Consider the following 24695-nt stretch of genomic DNA (forward strand, 5'->3'; position numbering starts at 1 on the left):
GAAGAAAGAGATTAGGAAAGGAGGGACAGAAGAGGGGCGACAAAAAGGAAGGAAAAAGGAGAGTAAGGGCCCGCTCCTTTTCCTGTCATTTCTGTACTTCCTCTCTTTTACACAAGGACCAAATAAATAATTATTCTTCAACAATCTAAGTGACTAATGTTCAGTCACAAGGGCTCACTCCCACCACCATTAGATTCAGCAAATTTAGATGATTTGCTGAAATGCCTAATAGATGTAAACACAGTATATCCAAGAGCTTCCAAAGGCCAACAATATATCTTTACCTTTGTATCTGTTACAGAATAGTTTCTTACTAGTTCTAACAAACCTCAAGATTTATTGTTGTTGTTGTTTTGTTTTTGTTTTTGTTTTTGTTTTTCTGGAGGAAGTGAGGCAAGATTGCCAAATGGAACCTTCTGGCAATCACCCCCCACAGGAAGAACACCAAATCGAACAACTATCTGCATAAAAAAAAAAAGCATCTTTATAGAACCAAAAATCAGGTGAGTGATTACAGTGCCCGGTTTTAACACTAGAGCAAGGGAAGAGGCACTGGAGAGGGTAGAAAACAGTCCTGGATTGCTGGGGGATGAAGGGAGCAGTGACTGTGGAACTCTGCATTGGAACTCGGAGCTGACATGTCACAGTGAAAAGGAACACAGACCAGAGTTCAGCCAGCACCAAAGGAGGGAGCATTTAGACCCAGCCGAGCCGGGAGGAACTGCCCATCCCAGTGGTCAGAACCTGAGTTCCAGCTGGGCCCACCATTGTGGGCTAAAGTGCTCTGGCATGCCAAATAAATTTCAAAAGCAGTCTAAGCCACAAGAGTTGCCATTTTGGAGCAAGTCCTGGTGCTGTGCTGGACTCAGGGCTAGTAGACTCGGGGTGCATGCAACTTAGTAATTACTAACACCAGTAGGGTCAGTGAAGGCACTGCTTCCAGTCCCAGGCAGGGCAGCTCACAGCACCAGGAGAGACTCCCTTCTGCTTGAAGAGAGGAGGAGGAGTAACGAGGACTTTGTCTTGAAACTTGGATACCAGCCCAGCCACAGCAAGGTAAGGCACCAGGCAGAGTACTGAGGCACCATTCCAGGCCCCATCTCCTGGCTGATATTTCCAGACACAACCTGGGCCAGAAGAGGACCCACAGTGCCTTAGAATCCAGTCCTGGCGGGATCCTAAGAACTGCTAACTAAAGAACCCTTAAGACTCAAATAAATATATCAGCAGTGCCCAGGCAGTGCTTGCTGTTGGCCTTGGGTGAGACCCAGGACTGTGCTGGCTTCAGGTATGACCCAACACATTCCCAGCTGTGGTTGCCAGGAGGAGACAGGCTTCCTTGAGAAAAGCAGAGGGAAGAGTAAAGAGTACTTTGTCTTGGGTACCAGCTGAGTCACAGTGGGTTAGAACACCAGACAGGCTCCTAGGGGCCCCACTTGCAGGCCTTAGCTCCTGGGCAGCATCTCTGGACCCACCCTATGCCAGAGCAGAGCCCATTGCCCTGATGGAAGAGACCTAGGCCTGGAGCATTTATCACATGCTGTTTGAAGAGCCCTTGGGCGTTGAGTGAATCTCAGAGGTAGCGATTCAGTATTTGCTGCAGGCCTGAGGCAGTGGTGGCCATAGAAGAGTCTCCTGCTCTAAGAAAATAGGGAGGAAGAACAGGGAGGACTTTGTTGTGTGACTTGGGTGCCAGTTCAGCCATGGTAGAATAGAGCACTACTCAGATTCCTAAGGTCTCTGACTCCAGGATCTGGCTCCTGGATGGCAATTCTAGACCTTCCTTGGGCCGGGGGGAGCTTGCCATCCTGAAGGGAAGGGCACAGTCCTGGCTGGATTTCCCATCTGCTGCCTGAAGAGCCTTTGGGCCTTTAGTGAACATCACTGCTAATCAGGCAGGGGTGGCCTCAAGCCTATGGTAGGACTCAGTGCTGTATTGGCTTCAGGTCTGACCCAGCAGAGTCCCAGTGGTGGTGGCCTCTGGGACGCCTGTGTCACTTGTGTTGCTCTTTCCCCAGCTCCAGGCAGCTAAGCACAGAGATATGAATTCCACTTGTTTGGGTGAAAGTTATGGAAAAGAATAAGAGCCTCTGCCTGATAATTCAGGGAATTCGTTCTGATCTTACCCAAGATCACTACGGCAGGGCCTTGATGAATCTGCAAGAGTCACAGTGTTCCTGGGCTCGGGGTTCCTCCTAAAGCATATACAGCTTCAGTGACCAAAGAGTTAGATCACAACAGTCAATACCCTTTGAATACTGGGAAAGGCTTCCCAAAAAGGATGAGTACAAACAAGCCCCGACTGTGAATGTTACAATAAGTGCCTTGTTCTTCAAGGCCCAGACATCAACAAACAGAAACAAACATCAAGAACATCCAGAAAAAGTGTCTCCAAAGGAACTAAATAAGGCACTTGGGACTAATCCCAGAGTGACAGTGATACACAATTCAGACAGGGTATTCAAAGCATCTGTTGTTTTGAGGAAGCTAAAAAAAAATTCAAATTAACACAGAGAAAGAATTCAGAATCCTATCATAAATTTAACAAAGACATTGAAATAATTTTTTAAAATCAAACAAATTCTTGAGCTGAAAAATTCAATGAACATACTGAAGAATGCATCTGAGTCTCTCAAGAGAAAAACTGATCAAGCAGAAGAAAGAATTAGTGAGCCTATCTGAAAATGTATGGTCAGAGGAGAAAAAAATTATTTAAAAAAACATGAAGAATGCCCACAAGGTTTAGAAAATAGCCTCAAAAGGGGAAATCTAAGAGTTATTGGCCTTAAAGAGGAAGTAGAAAAAGAAATTGGGGTAAAAAATTTATTCGAAGTGATAGTAAGTTCTTTTTTAACTGTACTTTAGTTCTAGGGTACATGTGCAGATCATGCAGGATTGTTGCATAGGTACATACATGGCAATGTGGTTTGCTGCCTCCATCCCCCCATCACCTACATCTGGTATTTCCCCCCATGTTATCCCCCCACCTCCCCAACCCCCCGCTATCTATCCTTTGCCCCACAACAGACCCCAGTGTGTGATGCTCCCCTCCCTGTGTCCATGTGTTCTCATTGTTCAACACCCACCTGTGAGTGAAAAACCCAACAGGAAGCTGAAGATAAAGGAGTCCTCTTATGCAGTCTATACAGGTCAGCCTCCTGAGGGACAGAGCGCATCTGGAGAGGTAACTAGATTATATCTGATACCCAGGCATTTCCAGGCTCATCCTCTCTAGCTGGCCGCACTCACAAAACCTCACCCATTATGCTGTTTACAGGGATTATTAAATACATACTCCTATGTGTTGTTCTATCAACACTAATATTCAGCTTTTTTTTTTTTGAGACGGAGTTTCGCTCTTGTTACCCAGGCTGGAGTGCAATGGCGTGATCTTGGCTCACCCTAACCTCCACCTCCTGGGTTCAGGCAATTCTCCTGCCTCAGCCTCCTGAGTAGCTGGGATTACAGGCACGTGCCCCTGTGCCCAGCTAATTTTTTGTATTTTTAGTAGAGACGGGGTTTCACCATGTTGACCAGGATGGTCTCGATCTGTTGACCTCGTGATCCACCCGCCTCGGCCTCCCAAAGTGCTGGGATTACAGGCGTGAGCCACTGCGCCCAGCCCCAATATTCAGCTTAAAAGAGCCATGGTGGTTTCATTGTTGCTATAGTCAGGCAACTTAAACAAAGGCAAATAGATATGAAGAATGTGATTATACTGTGATGTAAGGCACTACGGAGAAAACGAGTGTCTCCTTTCAAGGGGGCCCCCAAAATGTACACATATTTCCTGATCTTATTTATCCATAATCAAGCCCCAACATCCCCTCACCCCTGAGAGAACACGTGGAAGGAAAGGTGAGCCCTAGGCCTAGCAGCTTCCACCAAGGAACTATTAGAGAAACATCATTCACACAAGGACAACGTTTTGTTTTACAGCCAGAATGTCCTTAGCAGCTACTGAATGAATTACTGGGTGTCTTTTACCTTTCCCTCGATACAAAATTAATTTTTCTAAATCCTTCGTTATCTGTTCTGGCAATATTCCAAAGGAGAGCCATCCCCAGCAGCACTTAGGCTGATTACTTTGGGTTTTACCTATTTAGGAATTCAAATTACTCCTTTAGTAACAGATATTTTCCTTGCCAACATTTAATTCTTCGTATCCAATGCTAAAACTGATATTGGCCCTAATGCTTTTCTACCAAGGAGATTGTAATTCAATTCTTTAAAAAAACGTTTTAAAATGTCTCTCTTTTCATAAAAGCCTAGAGATTCTCTTCCTTCTTTTTATTTTCTCTCAACTCTCTAAAAAAAAAAGGAAATCAAATTAAAATATTTTCTCATATTCTCTTAATAGAAAATTGGTTTCAACCAGTGTATCCTAATGCTGAGCCAAACGGACTGACAATTGTCACTTGGACCATGGAAGACTTGTTCATAGTAACATGAACCAAGGACGTGTGTGACTTTCATCACACAGAGCTCAGGTTGCCTGATTTCCAGGTCTTGTCTTTGATTCCACTGTATCTTTGTGTTTTCACACACGCATGTCTAATTAATTCCCAAATCCTGTTACTTTTATCTCCCAAATTTTGGAGAAAAAAAATGAGATGATAAAATTGTGCCCTTCTGCTCACTAACCACCTGTGTCTTGATTTAAGCTTTACCGTCCCTCCCCTGAGCTGTAACATCCACTTCCTAAGGGCCCCCACACTCCAGTTTGTTCCCACTCAATTCCATTTCCACCAAAATGACCCTTTCGAGCTCAAACACGGTATGTAGCTTTCCTACGGAAAACTCCTTAATGGTGCCTCACTGCCTACAGGATACAGTCCAGACTCACTAACAAGGGACACAAAGTCCTCCAAGGACTGTTATGCCCAACCCACACTATTATTTCCTTCTCATAACCTGCATCACATCGCATTCTAATTCCCCAGGCACGGCATGTGCTTTTACACCTCCGTGTCTTGGCTCACGTTGTCCTTCTGTCGGGAACATCTTCCTCCCACCCACTTCGCCTTTGCCTACCTCCTTTCATGCTTTAAACTCATCCCCAAGTCTCATTCTCACCCTCACTCCCAGTGCCAGGATCCTAGAAATCCTTCTTCGTACTGCTCCAACCCATGCGCGTGCCTCTGTCCTTGCACTTAACATAGGCTGTATTCATCTGGAATTTTCTAGAAAAGTTCATTTTCTCCACTTACGAACAGGAATTATGACTTCATCTTCTTTGCGTGCCCATGGCCCAAAAATACCTGAATAAATGTTTGTTGAATAAATGTAGGAACTATTGCTAAATAGCATATTTCCCATAAGCTTCAAGGTTCTTTGCTGCCACTGCCCCAACGTGTCCATTATGTGGTTCACATTTTGGTAAAAATATAACATGAGCATGATCCTACAACTGAGAGTTTCTCACTCTGGGTAGGGCAAATACAAAAAAACCACTTTTCCCTAAGTATAGTGTTAAAGCTAGAACGGAGGAGTTTATATTGAGTCTGATCTTTGCTTCTAGTAGAGGAGAAAAGAGAACAATTACCATAAAATTTCATAACCTCTGCGCAGGAAGGTCATCTCATCCAAGCCCGAGTCACCAGAAAAAGAATGCAGCCATCTTAGCTAGTCCAGGCCTCTCTTTATCCTTTAGTCACCTTGCTATAGTGGCAAATAGAGGTCTAGGTTCAAGTAGCTCAGCTCCTTACACTGTGCGGCTGTTCCGACATGAGTCACTTCTTCCTGCTGATTTCCAGGAAAGGGCAGGTAGCAAAGGTATGATAGCCATACGTTTACTCCATAACACCATCTACCGTAATTATCAGCACAACTCAGGAATCATCTGGCACCAGTTTGCTGGATGCAATGAGACAGTCAGTCCCTGACTGAAGGAGCGGAGGTAGAAGAGGAAGAGTACAGACAGCTTTAGGAAGTGTAAGTGAAGTGAGTCATTTAGTCAGGGGGGTGGGGTGGGAGCTGAAATAAAAAGAATAAAAGGAAAATTTGGTATGTGAATTTGTGGCCAGCCTAGTCCAGAGGAGGAAGGCAGCACTTTTACTAAACAGAGGGTATATCTTCCTGGCTGTAAAGAATGAACTCACCTTCAGGACCTCTCTGTTCTCCCAGCTTGGCCTACTGCTGGGTTTTGCTCCTTTCTGGCCGCCATATTGAATACGTGGTGGCTCTACCCTCAAGGGAATAGGCACAGCCATGCAAAACAGGTTTTGTTTTTGATGTTTAACTACCTTTTAAAATTACTACAAAGTATTCTATATTTATTGTAGGAAACGTTTACTACAAATAAGCGGAAAAAAATAAAACCTTCCATAATCACACAACTCAGAAATCAACACATATATAGGACAAAAAATAGAATTACAGTACCTAGGAAACGTGCTTCCTGAAGTTAACAACAGGTTATGCACATCTGTCCATGTTGTGAAGTATCCTTTTATAATGTCATTCTTAGTGGCAGAATATTTCTCTGTCCAGATACACCATAATTTATTTAACCAATTATATAAATTGATCAACATTTAGATTATATTCAATTTTTACTTTTAGCACTTGCATGATGAATGTCTTTGTAGGTAAAATGTTTACGATCTGTAATTGCCCTAAAAGAAATTGCTGCACATAGAACTGCCACATCAATTATATAAATATACTGATGCTACTTATATGTAAAGCTAAATTTCTCTGCAAAAAGTTGCACAAATTCACACTCCCACCTGCAGGAGATAAAGGTACACATTTCCCAATTTCCCACAAAGAGTTTTTAAAAGAAAAGCAATTGAATACATTCTACAAAGCTTCTATATAGAAACCAGTCTATTGATCACAGTTATTTACCTGCTTGATTTCAGTTCAACATTTATTGAGTACTTCCGTGCTGAGCCATATGGATAGAACCAACACACTTCATGAGCCTGATAACGAATGCTCTACTTACCTTGGCCCAAATAGTCACACTGGCTGAAACAGAAATACCTGTACAAGTATTTTTAAAGTGTTTTAGGGTTAAACTTTCCATTCTGAAGCCCATCTTCTATAGATTTGGACGTTTATTTAGCCGCTACCTAAGAATTAATGACCACAAGTTCATTGCTAACCTAACCCATGTCCAAGTCGAGAGTCTTTAGGGAAATGCCTTCATGCTATTAAATCTAAAATTTTTCTCTATAAATTCCACATATGGGTTCTGCTTTTACCTAAGGAAGAATCTATTTCCTCTTCGTATATGTTCTCTGTTCTTCAAGATAAAGAGCCCAAATTCCTTCCACGTTCCTTATAAAACATTATTTCTAAAATCTTTCCACCATCTGGAATGCCTATAATTATTTTCTGTTCCTTTTCCTCTACATCCTGGTGAATCCCTACTCAACCTTTATGGTTCAACACAAATGTCACTTTCCTTGACACGTCATCCCCTATATAATCTGTCTAGAATCAATGGCTTCCCTTTGCATATTCCCATAGCATTTTGTACATATCTTTATAATAAGCCTTCACTATTGAGTGTGGTAATTATTTCTTTGCATTACTGTCTGTAGCACTCAGCTGTGACTACTTTGAGGACAAAGTCTATGTCCAAAGCACCTGAAATCATACCTATTGGACATAGTAGGTATTCAAAAATGTGTATTAAAACAAAACAGTAGGACTTTATAATCTAGTACTAATCTGGTATCTAGTATCATAAGTGAGACATGGATACAAATGAGTCATAAAATATAGAAGACAGCAAATATCGTGAGAGTATTACAATTAGGTTCTGTGTAAACACAAAGATAAGGCATTCAGAAGGTAAGAAAGGTGGATATCCTTGGAAGCCAAACTGAGGACACTGTCTTCTCACCATGGACCATGTGAACACATCCTGAGCAGTGTGGGCAGAAGAGCTCAGAGGGAGGAGCAAGGGAACAGTCCATTTACAAGCTATAAACCAGGATCAGCAATAGTACACAAAGGACAAACAAGAAAACCACTGGGAGAAAAGAAGCAATCGCATTTGGTCATGGATAACTTAAGGGTCAGGGAAGAACAAGGAGGGAGGGAAATCTGTCCAAGATATTCAGTCTAGATAATTAGGATACTATTGCTACCCAAATGTTGTAAATTCATAACTCCGGAAGATGAAGCTTGCAGATGTGGATTTATAGCCCATGCACTGAGTTAACTTTTTTTAATTTAAAGGCTTTTATAAGTGCTCTGTTACCATCAACACACCGCGATCCCCACTACTTTCTTTCGTCATAAACTCAGGGCATTTTACTTATTTATATTTCATATCTGGCCCCTGTAGGCATTTGATTTTATGATTCCTAGCAACAAAAATTAAAAGCTCGGCTGGGTGCGGTGGCTCACGCCTGTAATCCCAGCACTTTGGGAGGCCGAGGCGGGTGGATCACAAGGTCAAGAGATCGAGACCATCCTGGTCAACATGGTGAAACCCCGTCTCTACTAAAAATACAAAAATTAGCTGGGCATGGTGGCGTGTGCCTGTAATCCCAGCTACTCAGGAGGCTGAGGCAGGAGAATTGCCTGAACCCAGGAGGCAGAGGTTGCGGTGAGCCGAGATTGTGCCATTGCACTCCAGCCTGGGTAACAAGAGCGAAACTCCGTCTCCAAAAAAAAAAAAAAAAATTAAAAGCTCAATAGTAGAATGAACTAGTTTAGAACAAATTGTGGTAGCTAAGAGGTTTCCAAACATTTCTTTACCATTATAATCCTTGATTAGAAAATTAAATCTCACTTAGAAGTCCCACATATTAAAAAAAAAAAAGTGAGAGTGCCCCAGTTAGTGGAAGCTCTAGAGTCCTCATTTTCATAACCGCCAGTCCCAATCTCACTTAGCACTGAAGATATTTTCATGAAACTTAGGGATATGGAAACCACAGTTTGAAAACCTCTAATACGTGAATGAAAAATTGAGATTTATATATATTGCTTGGTGAAAATGTTCAGCAAGCCACTGAGTAGACACAATAGGAGACTGGGAGTGAGTTCAGATCTGGGTAAAGACTTGAGAACCATCTGGATGAAGGTGATATTTGAAGCCATGTAAATAAATGAGAAGAGTGAGAAAATAAGTGGGCAGGAAGATAAAAGATTATGGATAAGAATAGGCCTTTTGGGATTGCCTACATTTTTAAGGTGGGTGAAGAGGGAAAAGTCAGCCCAGCAGACAGATGAATAATCTGACAAGTAGAAGGAGAATCTGAATAGTACAAAACATTAGAAATTAAGGAAGCAATTTCAGGAAGAGAAGAGTGATGAAGAGTCTCAGACAAGGCAGAAAGGAAAATGGGATTGAAGAAAGGTCACCTGTTAGACCACAAAAGAAGCAACTTCGGAATTCCGGTGGAGGCAGGAGGCAGAGAGCACACGGGATGAGGAGGGAACGGGTGCAGTGTTTACTCTCTTGAGACATTTGGAAGTCAAAGAAAAGATACAAACAGGTTGGTAATGTGAAGACCTCATGAGAAATATGGCAAGATTACTGAGAAATGTTGTGTTAGGTGATAGTGAAAACACTTTTATGGCAAGTGAATGCCTATATTCCTTTAGTTCAACCCAGCTGAAAAGTGAAGACATACCACAAGCTCCCCGTAAGTGGTTTCTAAATTGTTGTAGGGGCAGTTGGCACTGAAGGGCTAGTGATGTCGCCTCCAGGCTTGAGTGTCTGTGGCTACGTATCAGGTACTGTCTTAAAGGAGATATCCTCCCCAATTATGAATGAAGATGATATAGAAATAGGGCAAGTTAGTTTGTTCTGCCAGAAATGTAGGCCAGAGGAAAAGGAGCCGTCCCAGGATGATGAAAGCATGCGGATAACCTTCAGGCTGGGAAACATCCTTCCAGGATATACCAGATGTACCAAGATCTGCCGTGACAGTTTGGCTCTGCTCAATGTTGTAAGGTCACGGTCAGGGCTGCAATTCCTGTGTGAAAATACCCATCTCTTTATTTGAGCTGGAGGCATATTATATCCAGGGCCAGCAGTCTTGTAAATGCTCGTCACTGAACATCAACAGAATCAGGAGAAAGTGAGAATGTATCTGAACAAATTATCCTATCGCAAAAAGTAATTCAAAGCAATGCCATAACGGTGTGAGTCAGAAGAGACTCTTTGCAGACAATACTTCTTATTGAAGCCAAGCCCAAAAAGAAATAAATTGGACTATAATTGGACTATCAGAATCTCGAAAATGTAATCATAGAAAATATAATGCTAAGAGTTCGATGATGAGAATTATAGCCACTCTCATTTATGGATCGTCTAATATACTCTTTACATACCTTGTCTCATTGAATCCAAATAGAAATTACATAAAGTAGACATTTCTGATTTTACTTTTTATTTGAGGAAAGAATGATTCACAAGGGCTAAGAAACTATCTAAGGGCGCAGTCAGTAAGCGACAGAGCAGGATAATAACTCATATCTCTTTTTCTATGTTAAGAGCAGCATTCTGCACTGTGTGACAGTAATGTTAGTGTAACCCTCTGCTCTGCATCTGCAGATTGACTGAGAGAGAGCCCTGTTTACTCTCCGAAGGTCAACTTTTCACCAATAGACCAAGTGCTTTTGGCAGCTTTCTGCCTCAGCAGGACTGTTTACCTCAGTGGGCTCAGACCACATTTCACGTGTCCCAGAAAGGTAGACTGTGTAATGGAAATAAAAGATAAAACTGTTTTAGTCTTGGAGCAGCACCAGACAAGAAAGCACACAATATAGTTAGCAATCCCCGACACCGGAGAGACTCCAGATCAGCAGGGTAATCTTATCCAAATAATGACACTTAAAAGCCAAGACTATTCAAGTAAGAATTAGATACGTAGAGAGATTTTCCAAAGGAGAGGCAGTAAAACTCTTTCCTTTCTTTTCTTTTTTTTTTTTTTTTTTTTTTTTTTTTTGAGATGGAGTTTCGCTCTTGTTACGCAGGCTGGAGTGCAATGGCGCGATCTTGACTCACCGCAACCTCCGCCTCCTGGGTTCAGGCAATTCTCCTGCCTCAGCCTCCTGAGTAGCTGGGATTACAGGCACGCGCCACCATGCCCAGCTAATTTTTTGTATTTTTAGTAGAGGCGAGGTTTCACCATGATGACCAGGATGATCTCAATCTCTTGACCTCGTGATCCACCCGCCTCAGCCTCCCAAAATGCTGGGATTACAGGCATAAGCCACCACGCCTGGCCAAAACTCTTTCTTCACACAAGCTTATTTTTCCCTACCAAAGCTTTGGGAGGGAAGGAAAGATAAGAGTCCTAGCCAGCCTTCTGCTGGGAAGCATCAGGCATGCCTAGAAGCCCATCATTCCTCATTGTGTGGCACAGATAATTAATATGAACTGCATGGGGATCCATAATAATGATTGGATTCAGTTTTCCATTTATCGAATCCTATCTGTATGGTGGATAGAACCTCAGTCTTGCTGTCAAGCCTTACAGATCAGTTTCTACTATGCTAATGTAAATCCCGAGGTTTGGTTCTCTTGCCAAAATGGATCCCATACATACATAAGTACTAAGGGAAAACAAAAATACCATATCTCTCTTATTCCTGAATGAGTTTTAGGACATTCAAAATTATCTAGTGCCCAAAGGAGATAATACAGTCATGGATTCCTAGTTTTCATTTCTGGTTGGGCCAGTAAAGCCCCTTCCTCACTCCCGTTTTCCACTTATCACTAGAGATAGACACTAAAAACCGTGGCTTCCGGCTGCTAAAGCCTAAAACAAAACCAAACAGAAAAACAACAATGAAATAAAGTGGGTTGTACAAACTTGATATGGTCTTTCCCTTTGTTCCTTAAAAAAGAAAAGTGTGGCCACACATAAATCATTCTACTATAAAGACACACACACATGTATGTTTTTTGCAGCACTGTTCACAACAGCAAAGACTTGAAACCAACCCCAATGCCCATCAGTGATAGACTGGATAAAGAAAATGTGGCACACATACACCATGGAATACTATGCAGCCGTAAAAAGGATGAGTTCCTGTCCTTTGCAGGGACATGGATGAAGCTGGAAACCATCATTCTCAGCAAACTAACACAGGAACAGAAAACCAAACACAACATGTTCTCACTCGTAAGTGGGAGTTGAACAATGAGAACACATGGACACAGGGAGGGAAACATCATACACTGGGGCCTGTTGGGGGATGGCGGCTAGGGATGGGACGGCATTAGGAGAAATACTTAATGTACATAATGGGTTGATGGGTGCAGCAAACTACCATGGCACGTGTATCTCTCTATGTAACAAAGCTACACATATACCCCAGAACTTACAATATAATAAAAAATAAACCAATAAAATAAAATAAAAGTGTTGCTTGTTGGTCCTCACTATGCTAAGAGCACTCTACTTGAGATTGGGCACCATGAGGTGTAAACTGATCATCAAAATTCAGATCAACAGTGAAAGCAGTTCTCTGATTCAGAGAAAGCTACTGGATTCCCATGGAATCTGGCTGGGTGTGGGCAACAGGGAAAGAAGGAGTAGGTGATAAATGAACCAGATCAGTGGTTTCATGATAGTTGTGACTACATTTCCTTATCACTAAAATAAAGAATACCAGTGATATCATCCAGAACCACTAGCCCATAAGAAGTCTATGCCCTTCAAATATCACTCACTACCTCTTCAGAATAACCAGGAACTTTTACTGCTTAACTAAAGCAAGATGGGACTCTATGAACCTACTACTTTCTTTTTGCTACAGTAGACTAGATAATCTTTGATGTCAAAAATAAAGAACCAAAGTCCATACTGATATCAATATTAATAAATGACTGAATAAGTGGGAGAGAGAGACAAATCTCTTGTGCAGAAAAATTTTAAATTATTTGTATAGCTATTCTGCTCACAGAGATGGAGCGTAAGTCCTTACTCCTTAAGCATAGGTTGTGCGGTGACTTCCTTCCAAAGAGTACAGTATGAAAGGGGAGGAAAAACAGCATCTTCACAGCGGAGAAACCTGACATACACTACCACAGCCAGGTGATCAGTTACCAACAGCAATAAATTATACTCATATGATGTGATGACAATGGCACTTCAGGCTGGGCATGGAGGCTCATGCCTATAATCCCACCACTTTGGGAGGCCAATGTAGGTAGATCACTTGAGGTCAGGAGTTTGAGACCAGTCTGACCAACATGGTGAAATCCCATCTCTACTAAAAATACAAAAATTAGCCATGCATGGTGGTGAGTCCCTGCAATCCCGGCTACCCTAGAGGCTGAGCCACGAGAATCACTTGAACCAGGAAGCAGAGGTTGCAGTGAGCCAAGACTGCAACATTGCATTCCAGCCTGAGAGACAAGAGCAAGACACTGCCTCAAAAAGAAGACACTTTAATTTCACGACCTTCCTCCCAAAAACCCATAACAGACTAGTTATTGGAAAAACATCAGACAAATCCCAGTAAAGGTCCTTCAACATGCGTGACCAGTACTTCTCAAACTTGTCAAGGTCATAAAAAAGAAAGCAGGTCTGGGCTATGGTCTGAATATTTCTTCCCCCCAAAATTCGCATGTTGAGATTCTAAACTTCAAGGTGATGGTGTGGGAGATTATTAGGTGGTGGAGCCCTCATGAATAGGATTAGTGCCCTTATAAAGGAGGCTTCAGAGAGATAGTTCATCCCCTACACCATGTAAGAACAGGAAGAAGGTCCTGTCTATGAGAAAGGGGGCTTTTACTGGACACAAATCTGCCAGCATCTTAATCTTGGACCTCTTAGCCTTCAGAACCACAAGAAACAAATTCCTGTTGTTTATGTGTCACGTAGTGTATGCTATTTTGTTATAGCAGCCCGGACAGACTGTGACAGCGTAACAAGCCATCACAGCCAAGAGGAGCCTAAGGAGACACGATAATCAAAGGTAATGTGGAATCTTGGGTAAAATTCTGGAACAGAAGAAGGATATTAGGTAAAAACTATGAAAACCAGAATAAAATATAGACATAGTTAATAATAACTGGTAACAGTATTAATAATTAGTTGACACTGTATCAATATCTGTACATTAATTACAATAAATATATAATATTAATATAAAATATTAAGAATAGAGTAACTGAAAGGCAGGTATATAGGACCTTTTTCTATCATCTTCACAATTTTTCTTTACATCTAAAACCATTCTAAAAAAGTGAAATCCATTTTAAAAATGAATGAATGTGTAAACAAAGACCATTTCCTTTTAAGATCCTACAGTAGAGAGTTGTAAAGAGGAACAGATCAGTTATGCCTCCCATTACATCATCTGTGATAAGGCTGCCTCACCCTCCCAGCCTCTGTCTTCACGTCTGCGAAAGGCACTGTGGTGTAATGGGTAAGAAGCACAGGCTTTGAACCAGACAGTCCTGAGTTTCCATCCCAGCTCGATTTCTATGAGCTCTATGATCTCAAACCTTGGTTTCATTACCTGATCATGCCTACCCCGTAGAGTTAATCTGAGGATTAAATGAGATGGTGTGTTTGGAAGCATTTAGGTAAGTAGAAAGCATATAAAAGTGTCAGGGATTAGTCACTGGAGGAAGCTGGAGCCTCAGTAGGAATAAAGCCCCATGATCACTCGTATAAAAGGACAAAGCTGTATCAGACATTGTTAACAGAATGACTTGCCCTCAAAGTCAAGCAGTAAGGAAGGCAAGGACGGTAGGATCAAACCTACGTGGCATGCAGAGGTTGGGAGATGAAGCCCCTCTCTTGTCTCTTTTTGGGCACCAGGTCTGATCCTCTCCCCCCCTAAGAAGGACGAGGAGCTACAAAAACGAAGCAGAGCTGCTGGTCTGGACCTGTAGTTGAAGAGGAACCAGCCGGCAACACCGTCTTGGACAATTTATAAAGAAATCGAATGACAGTTTTATTTATTTCAGCTGCTTAATGGAGCACATTTTTGTCAGTGGATGTTGAACTCCTCATTCCTTTCAGGGGAATGATTGCTACACCTTCCTCTTTAGGACCACTCACCTCATGTTTAAAATACAGCTTTGGAGAAGAATAAAATGTTTTTCAAGAGCACATAGAGGTTGCAGCTTTTGCAGTGAAGTTTCCTCATCTAGCTTCAGAACTCATCACAATGAACTCCCAGCAGGCCTCAGTCTCTGCTGTCTTATCCTGCGAGCCCAAACTCCCAGGAGCACTAGGCCAGGACTATCCTGAACCCCCCTGCCAAAGACGCAGAATTCAGGCTGATGTCCATTCTCTGAATCCTCTGACATTTACTCAATGCTGGATTTAAAATTATCCATATACTTTTCTGCTATGATGTGACCCTAGAAAGACACATTTAGAATCATTTTCAAGGGTCTTGCCTTGGCACAGGTAAGATTCTTTTCATATCAATCTTTGTCTAAGATCACACTGGGCAATGGAAAGACCTGGGCAATGGTCTTCATGTATCAAATTGTGATTCTTCGCGTATCAAAAAAAAAATGGCAAGATCAGAGAATGGCTCTGGAGTCAGAAGATGGAGTTAAAATCCTGATGCGGTCACTTACTAGCTGGGTGACCTTCTGGCAGGTTGCTTAACTTCTGTGTGCCTCTGTTACCTTATCTCTAGAAGGGCAGGACAGTCTTTACAAGACTCAAGTTAGATTATGAATGCAAAGGGCCTCGTGCCGCAGTAGGTACATGCTTGGCATTCACTAAATGCGGTTAGCAGATTGGGGGTTTCAAATAAAACAGAGATGGTTCCAGGCACGTGCTTGGCATTCACTAAACAATACATTTAGCAGATTGGGGGTTTCAAATAAAACAGAGATGGTTCCATAAGTCTTTGGAAACTTGCTTAAGGCAGAAGGTGAAACAAGCTACATAAATGGAGCCTAATATTTGAAATTGATTGAAAAAAATGAACTCGATAAGATTATGAATCGTTCTAGTTGGTTGCTTGGATTTGCTCCAAGTATAATCATCGTGGTTTCAATTTACAAGATGAAATAGGAGCTGCTTCTGCGACCAAAGGGAGAAACACGAGGGTGGTCTGACCAGTCCCTGCCACCCACACTCAACGACCCGCATGGCCAGCACCAACCAGTGGCCCTCCGACTACCGCAAAGTCCCTGGAACAGCTTCATGTCCCCAGAAACGGGTTCTCTTCCTATGTGTTGTCATGACAGAGGCCCATAGGCCCAGAGAGGACTGCACCTGTTCCTGCCACAGGTGACACAAGTTCCAGCCAGGCTCTTCAAAGCACATCCTGTGCTGTTCCCTCTGCCCACCCCCTCCTGCTAGCTCAGGATGTCAGTGAAGCTGAAGAACTCAAGACTGACTGATACCAGCTTCAATCTCCTGAGGCTCACTTGTTTCTTTTAAAAATATTTCATTCTGCTTACCGCTGCTTCTGTTTGTAAAAGGCTATGGAAACAGCACCATATGTCTCCTGGTTATCTGGGTGCCTAATGCAAATGTATTTAAAGGATTTATCAGATTCTAATAGACAAGGAAGCATAGGAATCAGCCTAAAACAAGAATGAAAGTTCTGGTTTCCTGCAGACACTTCAAATTTTCTCTTTCTTTTCTTTCAGGAAAGTCATGGCCCATAGCCTCAGGCTCTGCCAGCTGCTCCCCCTCCCTCCTCAGTTTGCCTCTAGTGCCTGGCATGGAAATCTGCATCTGTGCATATGGAGTAGATACATATGAAATTTAAGGGAACCCTGAATATAAGGGGAGAATTGTCCTGAGTTACACAATTAATATGAGCACAGGGCTTGGCATCAATTTTAAGTTAGAGTTCATCTGTTAAGTCATGAAAATGTATTTGCTTATGAGGAATGATGTATTTTTGTATCTCTAGCTATAGGTTGGGGAATCATTTCTGTGCATACTTTTGATTTTTTTCTTGAGGCATAGACTTGAATGCCTTGCTTTTAATCTATGAATTGGAGAGGACTACACTCATTTACCACTTCCCCTGGAGAACCATAAACCCCACTCTTCCTCCCAAAAGACTCAAATTAACTGACTATTTACAGATAATGAAACTATATCCCTTAATTTAAAATCAATAACTAACCATCTCAAGGGCTTACTGGGAAAAAAAAAAAAATGCTTGACATTCTTCCAGCACGTAGTCTATATCTTTGGCTACTCTAGTTGAAGTTTAGTTAATTGGTCTCTTTCCTGGTTGTTTTTCCATAAACACTGAAAAATCCTTAATGGAAGGGGCTGCACCTCTGTCTACAGTATACGTCCCTAGGACCGAGCACAGTGTGCGGCTCACAGTGGCACTGGAATTGGGAGAGACCTGAGACAGGATTAGGTTGTTATTTTAAAAGACAAAGCAAGTGATAAAGGGACAAAGCAGGCACTGCCCAAGACTACCTTACTGAGAGCACTGGACACCACACAAATGACAAACAGGGGACCTAATCAAGTATCCTGCGGTAAAGATGAACATGGCCCGCTGGCCTGGCCTGCCTGAAATCCCCACTCTATGCCACACTCCACACTGGGCAGCAAAGCTAGAAACAATAGCTCCAAAAGTCCACGGTGAAAACACTGTTATCTAGAGATAGCATCTTGCATTCCATGTTTTGCTCAGCACCAGTCACAAGACCTTCTCTGCATGCAACAAACATTGAGCAACTAGGTCCTGCGCACTTCCCCTGTAACGCCATAGAAAGATGAGGCCAACCCACTTCTACCAGGTCCCAGGAGCAGCATCTCTCCTCTTCTTCCAATTCCCACTGCCTGTTCGCCTGCCAGCCTCACTGTGGTGTTTTATAAATTCAGCTCTCAGCACCGACATGCTGTTTGGGGAAAGGGAGCATGTGCAGCAGAAATCTTGCCTGAGTTAAATGCCTCTCCACTGCTTCTGAAGTGTGACATCTCATTTGATGTGAGTTCACTCCAGCTGCACACGGTCCCCTGGTACAAGGAACATGTTCCTGCTTCTCAGTCAACCTGTTACCTCTGAGTCCCTGACAGTCAGGCTTCCTTGTGTCTGACTTGTTCCAACTCCAGCGGGGAAATTCACTGTTTAATGTAATTGTGCAAATGGTATATCTGGAAATCCATGTGCTTCCTTTGGCAGCTGTGTTTTCTAACAGCAAACTCAGGGGTCACAAGTTTGTTCACTGGTATTTTTAAATAATTTGCAGGAAAATATGCAAAATCATTTAAATGACACGCAATCCAGTTAAGTAACATCTAGCCCGGAGGCCAAGGTAACTCCAGGTTAGCTAGAAAGGAGTCCAGGTGGGCCTAGCTGAAAATTACTCTTAATCAGAAGATGGCAAAGAAGGAAGAAACTGAGTGACAGCCGCGTGTGTTGACGCAACTGTCTGCAACTAAAGAAGATATTTATTGAGGATTTTAATCTCACTCTCAAGATATTATGAAAGTTGCAAGAATGGGTTTCCTGAAACCAAAATGCTTAAGGGAAATTTCGATTCTATCCACCGCATTACAGCAGAGAATTTTTCATTTTTTCTAACTTTCAGCTTCTATTTTTGTAGTACACTCCTAGAGGCAGGAAAATACCATTTATTACTCTTCTAGTTGTAGCTTGTTTCATTTGGCAGCTGTGAATTCTTCCTTCTTAGAAGATCCTTGTGGGGTGAAAGCGATCGATGATGGTGCTGTTTACCTTGGCAAGGCTCTCCTTCCGAGAGGTCAGTAGAAAGTATAGGATGGTCATGGTGCTTGGTTTCTTTCTGTGGGGAAAAGGATGCTTGGAAACATGGCAGTTTCTCTGTAACTGATGAACAGAAATTCAGAGATAGTTTTACCCATAGAGAAAACGAAGAAGCAATCCCACTTTGAACAGGAACCCTAGTACGAACAGTGACTGAGGGGACTGAGTAAAGAGAACCTTATCTATATGACAAACTGACAGGGAATTGGGTCCCAAAAATAATTAATTAGCAATTACCCTTAAGTGAGAGACTCATTTAGAGCATTGGATCCCCCTCCTCTTCCTCCTCCTTCCCCCACTTCCACAACTATTTCTTCCAACGACTTCCCCTTTCCCTCTTTTTCCTCCTTCATTCAAAGTAACTAGAAACCCATGCTACATAGAATAAGCTCTCTGCTGAGATGTTTTAAAATAGCTTTGAAATGGAAAAATACTAAATCTGTAGCTTTTGAAGGGTATGGAGAAGGAGAAAGAAGAAATCCCTGAAGTGGATAAATGTGACCATTAGAACATCATACAGTCACCTTTTCCTGATTGTTTCCTTACACCCTCTCCGTCCCCTGGCCAAATGACATGTGGGGTCGCTACTAGTGAAAAGGGTCACTGCTGCACAGATCAGCCTCCCCCAAGACTCCTTCCCACCATCTGCTCCTGGGTGGTGTCCTCCTGGAACCTTTTCCCCTACATCTGAAGCTCCTGCCTCCCCTACCCCATCTTCTACTGCCTGCGTGTTTACTGGCACCCCCTGGAACTCCAGGGCCGCAAACTGAATCCGAGGTTTTCTTTCCTTTCCTGGCATCTGCCCTTCTTTGAGCAAATAATTCCATCATCAAAGCTCCAATGTGTGACTCTAAAGCTTATACGGAAAAACACCACTGACTGGTTGCCCCAAACCACAGTCACACTTGGGGGCTGTTCTCATTTTACAAATTAACCTTCAGGAGTTAATTCTTTCTGTTGTCTAAGCTACTTAACAGTGACTCCACAGAAGAGATTAGACAAGAGGTTCTAGACTAAGTTTTGTCCTCCAAGTCAGTGTGAGGTGCTAAACGGGGGCTCTGCCTAAGGTTCCAGGGAGTCGATAGGACCTCAAATGCAACAGGAGCATGCCAGGACAGACACACAACACAGCGTCATAAGATAACCATTTGTTCCCAGAGTTCATTTGTTAATGATTTGTACTGAAGAAAGAGAATCTCCACGAATTGCACACACCCCACCTTTGGCTTTTCGTTCTCAGACAGGACGTGGCAGCCTTCAGTATGTTCAACTTACGACTTCCAGGTCATGTCCTAGGGCTTCTGTACATTAGGAAGGACAAGGGCTCCCTTAATATCATCAATAATTTGAAAATTACCATTAAAACAGTAAAATGTCAAAGTTTTTTTTTCTCTACCAAACTGGAAAGGTTTAAAAGTTTGACAATACACAGTGAGTATAAGAAAACGAGGAAACAGATGTTACATACACCATTGCTAGGAGTATACACCTGGGTAATCTCTTTAGCAATCCATTTAGCAATTTATTTCAAAATCCAAATTTTCCCACATATACAACAACGTGTATATGCATCCGTGTTGGTAATAACGTAACACTGAAAGCAACCTAACGTTCCACCAATAGGGCACTGATTAAATACAGCACGGTATATCCCTGCAACGAAAGAATATCCAGCTGTTTGAAAAGTAGACATCGATTTGCAAAGGCTAATAGGAAAGGCCGCCAACATATATAGTTAAGTAAAAAGTCAATCTACAAATCCTGCGATCTCATATATATTTAAAAAGAATAGTTACGTATCTAAAATTTCCAGTCATGGAAATTTTCTAGTATCGATCAATGTCCAGTCGGAAAACAAACTATCCTAGGTACTTAAAATAGAGGAACTTAACACACCTGTTTAACAGACTGAGAAAAAAGCTGAGAAGCTAGAGTAGAGTGAGATAATGCAGGCTTTAACAAAAGCAGAAAGTCACTACAATCCTCAGGCTGGAGAAACAAAGGGAGGGGACGGTGTCATCACCAAAGGTGGCTCTGTGCTTAGGCCACTCACAGGAAGCTGGAATCATGATGGGCCTCCCCAGAATACAGGCATTTGCCTTAGGGATGCCACCCAAGAAGGTGAGTTTCTCCTTCTTCCCTCTCTACAGTCCCCCACCGGTGCATTCCATTGGCTAACGCTACCTGGAAACCATAGGATAATCAGAGGATGGAAGATGAGTACCCTGCACTACAGAATGGAGCAAAGAAAGATAGAGACTTGGTCTGAGCGCAAATAGGCAAATGACTGGCAGAATATTATAGTAACTCCTTGGCTGTGGTTACTTCTTGGGAGTGAAATGAGGTTTAGAGACAAAGGATGATTTTTCTTTTGTAATTACTGAATATTTTATAAATTACATAGATTTATTTTCAACATAACTTTTTAAATATAATAAATTCACCTTTTAAGATTTTGTTTCTATATGGCATCACCTGTGTTTACAATGCTTCAGGATAGGACCGCTCTTCTTCAAACGAAATATCAGCCCGAAAACGGATCTCAGAATGTATCCTTTATAAAGTAACTGCTTTATGGACACAAAACTTGCACAACTTAAAATTCAACTATTTCATGTGTACAATTCACTGATTTGCAGTATATTCACAGAACTGTGCAACCATCACCACATTTCGGAAAATTTTCATTACCTACCAAAGAAATCTTACGCCCTTAGCAGTCACGCCCTGTTCTCCCCGTCTCCAGTCCATGACAAGTACTAACCTACTTTCTGTCTTTAAGGATTTGCATATTCCAAACATTTCGTTTAAATAGCATTATATGGTATGTGGCCTTTTGTGACTTATTTCACTTAGTATAATGTAATGAAGTTTCACCCACGTGTAGAATGTATCAGTACTTCATTCCTTTTCATGGCTAAATAGTATTCTGCCGCACGGCTATGCTACGTTTTGTTTACCTAATCACGTGGCTTGTTTCCCCCTTTATAATATTATGAGTAATGCAGCTATGAAATTTTGTGTATTAGTTTTTGTGTGATCATATGTTTTCAGGGCTTTTGGAGATATATTTAGAAATGGAATTGCTGAGTCATATGGTAACTCAGTGTTTAACATTTTGAAAAACTGAAAATTATTTTCCAAATCAGCTTTAACATTTCCATCAGCAATATATGAAGTAGCCAATCTCTCTACATTTTCACCAATAATTCTTATAACAAAATTTTGTGGTTTTCACTGTTTATTTCGTATTTCTTTCGTTAAATTTATTCCTAAGTTTTTTGATTCTAAAGATTTTTAAAATTTTCTTAATATCTTAATTATGCTTCTGAATTTCCTTTCGATTTATGCATTGCTAGCACATAACAATTCAATTGATTTTTGTGTATTGATATTGTACTCTGCAACCTTCCTAACTCATTTATTAATTTTCTGCTATAAATTTACAATTATAGCTATAAATTTCCCTCTACATACTGCTTTTCCTGCATCTCAATAATTTTGGAATGGATTAACCCTCTTATCATTATAAAATATCCTTCTTTTCCTCTAGTGACTTTTTTTTTGTTATTAAAGCCTGTTCTATCTGATATTAGTATAGCCATTTTAGCTCTCTTTAGAGTAGTCATGTGGTATCATTTTCCATTCATTTACTTTCAACTTACTTGATCTTTACATCTAAAGTGTGCTTCTAAGCCAAGCATGGTGGCATGTTCTTATAATCCCAGCTACTCAGGAGGCTGAGGTGGGAAGATCACTTAAGTTAAAAGTTCAAAACCAGCCTGGGCAACATAGCAAGATCCTGTCTCAAAATCCAAGAAACAAAAAAGTTAAATAAATAACGTGTGCTCCTAATAGAGGGACTACAGTCAGCAACACCATAAAAACCCTAGAAGGAAACCTAGGCAATACCACTCAGGCCACAGGCATATGCAAGGACTTCATGACTAAAACATCAAAAGCAATGGTAACAAAAGCCAAAATAAATGGAATCTAATTAAACTTAAGAGCTTCTGCACAGCGAAAGAATCAATCATTACAGTGAACTGGCAATGAACAGAATGGGAAAAAATTTTTGCAAGCTACCCATCTGACAAAGGCTAATATCCAAAATCTACAAAGAACTAAAACAAATATACAAGAAAGAAAACAACCCCATCAAAAAGTGGGCAAAGGATATGAACAGGTACTTTTCAAAAGAAGACATTTATGTGGACAAAAAACATATGAAAAAATGCTCATCATCACTGGTCATTAGAGAAATGCAAATCAAAACCACATTGGAATACCATCTCACACCAGTTAGAATGGTGATCATTAAAAAATATAAAGACAACAGATGCTGGAGAGGATGTGGAGAAATAGGAATGTTTTTACACTGTTGGTGAGAGTGTAAATTAGTTCAACCATTGTGGAAGACAGTGTGACAATTCCTCAAAGATCTAGAACAAGAAATACCATTTGACCCAGCAATCCCATTACCGGGTATACGCCCAAAGGATTAAAAATCATTTTATTATAAAGACACATGCACACGTATGTTCAATGTGGCCTCTTCACAATAGCAAAGTCTTGGAACCAACTCAAATGCCTATGAATGATGAACTGCTTAAAGAAAATGTGGCACATATACATCATGGAATACTATGCAGCCATAAAAAAGGATGAGTTCCTGCCCTTTGCAGGGACATGGATGAATCTGGAAACCATCAATCTCAGCAAACTGACACAACAGCAGAAAATCAAACACCACATGTTCTCACTCATAAGTGGGTGTTGAACAATGGGAACACATGGACACAGGGAAGGGAACATCACACACTGGGGTCTGTTGGGGGCTGTGAGACTAGGGGAGCCATAGCAGGGGATAGGGAAGTTGAGGAGGGATAACATTAAGAGAAATACCTAATGTAGGTGAAGCGGGGATGGAGGCAGCAAACCACCATGGCATGTGTATACCTATGTAACAATCCTGCAAGATCTGCACATGTACCCCAGAACTTAAAGTATAATAATAATAAGAAGAAGAAATAACCGCCAGAAAAAGAGAAAGAATATAGTTGCATTCTATTTTGTATTCATTCTGCCAACCTCTGATTTTTAATTGAAGTGTTTAGTCCATTAACATTTAATGTAGTTATTGACAAGGCAAGATTCATGTTTGTCATTTTAAAATTTGTTTTCTACATGCCTTTTTTCTTTCTCTTCTTCTGTTACTACTTCTATTGTGCTTAATAAATATTTTCCAGTACAGCATTTGAATTCCCTCATTGTGTCTTTTACTATGCAATTTTTGTTATATATCTCAGTGGTTGTCCCAGTGTACTAAAAGTAACAACTTAAAATCTTCTAGTTTAGATACGAACAACTTAATTTCAATAGCACACAAAGGCTTTGTTCCAATGAGCTTTGATACCACTTCCTTTGTGCTATTATTGTCATACAAATACCTTTATAAGTTTTAAGCCCATTCATGCAGGTTTATACTTATTGTTTATGTAGTTTTCTTTCTAATTAGATAGTAGACAGAAAATAATCTTTTCATTTATACTATTATATTACTATATGCACTTGCATAGCTTTTTGTGGATTCATCTGTTGTCCTTTCTTTTCAGCCTGACATACTCTCTCTAGTATTTCTTGTATGGTATTTCTGCCAGCAGCAAATTCTCTCAGATTTTATTTATTTGGAAAGGCTTTGATTTTTTCTTCATTTTTAAATCACAATGTTGCTAATCACAGATTTAAAACACAGATTTGCTGTCAATCTTGACCGACAGTTGTTTTCTTTTTTTTTTTTTTTTTTTTTTTTTGAGATGGAGTTTCACTCTTGTTACCCAGGCTGGAGTGCAATGGCGCGATCTCGGCTCACCGCAACCTCCACCTCCTGGGTTCAGGCAATTCTCCTGCCTCAGCCTCCCAAGTAGCTGGGATTACAGGCACGTGCCACCACGCCCAGCTAATTTTTTGAATTTTTAGTAGAGACGGGGTTTCACCATGTTGACCAGGATGGTCTCGATCTCTTGACC

General features: G+C 41.3%; 1 long non-coding RNA gene across 1 annotated transcript; it reads left to right on the forward strand.

Moving 5' to 3' along the window:
• The first annotated feature begins 665 nt into the window (after nt 1-665).
• Nucleotides 666-16831, forward strand: LOC144577955 (uncharacterized). The gene is made up of 3 exons (XR_013522797.1): nt 666-1056; nt 13829-13902; nt 14754-16831. It is a non-coding gene; the product is annotated as an uncharacterized LOC144577955 (long non-coding RNA).
• Nucleotides 16832-24695: the final 7864 nt, after the last annotated feature.

Source organism: Callithrix jacchus, chromosome 10 (genome assembly GCF_049354715.1).
Source record: "Callithrix jacchus isolate 240 chromosome 10, calJac240_pri, whole genome shotgun sequence".
Taxonomy (NCBI): domain Eukaryota; kingdom Metazoa; phylum Chordata; class Mammalia; order Primates; family Cebidae; genus Callithrix; species Callithrix jacchus.